Raw genomic sequence first — 1,386 nt, forward strand, 5'->3', positions numbered from 1 at the left:
TTCTAAATAACTTGTTTGGATAAAGAAATTAAAATACCTTACATTTCAATTTCTTGTTTGGAAAAAACAATTGAATTTCTTGTGAGATAAAATTTAATTATTACAATATTTATTTTAGGCTTAATTATGTTTTGAGTTTATGATAAATTTGGAAACGGGCTTGACGACCCAGATGGGCCGGGCTGACCCGACTACCAGTCAAATTGGTCTGACCCGACGACCTAGACGGCCTGGGCCGGCCAGAAAACCTAGACAAGATGGGTTATCTTGATGATGCAAACAAGTCTAACAGCCCATACCTGTCAGTCATGCCCGTCAAGTTCTTCAACCTGGCCCGACACGACCCGACCCAACTCGACCCATCTGGGTCATTGGCCCGACTTGGCCGCACTAGGTCGTCAAGCCCACTCGACCCATCTTGGCCGTCGGCCCACCCGAACGATGTGGGTTGTCAGGCTTGACCGACTTGTTTGGGTTGTCAAACTCGCCCGACTTGTATCTGTCATCAGGTCACCCGGTCCATCTGGGTCATCGGGCCCGCTCAACCCGTATGGGTTACTACGCCTGCTCGACCTGTTTGTGTCGTTAGGTTGGTCCGATCCGTTTGGATCGTATGGATAGTCCAGCCTATCATGGTTGTCGGGTTTGCGGGGTCCGTTTGGGATTTAGTTCAGAGTGTGAGGTTGAGTGAGAAGAATTTCAAATTCCACATTTTTTTAGGGTATTTGAATTTCATCTAATTTAGCTAATTGAAATACTTCAAAAAAATGCATGCATTTTAAATGCTTTTTAATTTCTCTATCCAAACAAAGCATTTCATTACAAAGAATTTTAAATTCTCCAAATAAATGAATCACCCTCCTAAATTGCCTCATCCAAACACACCATTAAGATCTTCTACAAAACTCAAGAGACAAAAGAGATGTAGATGGTTTGCTTCAATCCATGGTCTACAAATAAAGACATCATAAAGAAATCTCTTTCTAGAAAAACAAATAGAAAAAGGAAGCACAAAAAAGACTTAAAAATTAAAATCAATAAGATTGTCTGAGCCCAGCCTAGGTTCAAACTGGGGACCTCTAGCGTGTAAGACTAGCATGATAACCAACTACACCACCCAAACCTTGATGCTTTATTCTTTTCAATTGCATTCTTTGAACACCTAGTTAAAGAGTGAAACCGATATGCAACATAAAATAAAATAATATTATTAAGCAAACACAAATAGATATAGATACTTTTGGTGATGCCCTATAATGAAATATATGGATATGCCATTGGTAATTCCTGTAACATGGGTTTCAATTATATTTAATTACATATTTTATTATTTTATAAATTTTATCTTTCAAATTTTTTGAATGGAAAATAAAGGAATATAAATTT

At 38.4% G+C, this 1,386-nt stretch overlaps 1 non-coding gene across 1 annotated transcript; it reads right to left on the bottom strand.

Annotated features, from left to right (window-relative positions):
- Window positions 1-1,044: 1,044 nt before the first annotated feature.
- On the bottom strand, window positions 1,045-1,123 carry TRNAV-UAC. Its single transcript has one exon. It is a non-coding gene; the product is annotated as a tRNA-Val (tRNA).
- Window positions 1,124-1,386: the final 263 nt, after the last annotated feature.

This window comes from Vigna unguiculata, chromosome 2 (assembly GCF_004118075.2).
Source record: "Vigna unguiculata cultivar IT97K-499-35 chromosome 2, ASM411807v1, whole genome shotgun sequence".
NCBI classification, from domain to species: Eukaryota; Viridiplantae; Streptophyta; class Magnoliopsida; order Fabales; family Fabaceae; genus Vigna; species Vigna unguiculata.